Source organism: Cystoisospora suis, assembly GCF_002600585.1.
Source record: "Cystoisospora suis strain Wien I chromosome Unknown contig_1121, whole genome shotgun sequence".
Lineage (NCBI taxonomy): Eukaryota > Apicomplexa > Conoidasida > Eucoccidiorida > Sarcocystidae > Cystoisospora > Cystoisospora suis.
This window is the reverse complement of record NW_027153922.1, coordinates 10,520-10,767: the sequence shown is the minus strand read 5'-3', so window position 1 is coordinate 10,767 and position 248 is coordinate 10,520.

Sequence of the window (248 nt, the reverse complement as noted above, 5' to 3'; positions counted from 1 at the left end):
TATATATATATATATGTAGGAATGAGTCGTAGTGTCCCTATCCATCTAGCTCCAGATCTCCCACATATATATAAATGTCGAAAAAGTAGTAGTAAAGTGCAAATTTTCTTCCTTCACATCCGCATATGTATGTACACCTGTACACATACATATACACCATACGTACAGATATATCGATACATATGGACGTATACGTATGTAGATCTGTCTACGTGTACATACTACTTTATATATATATACATATATAT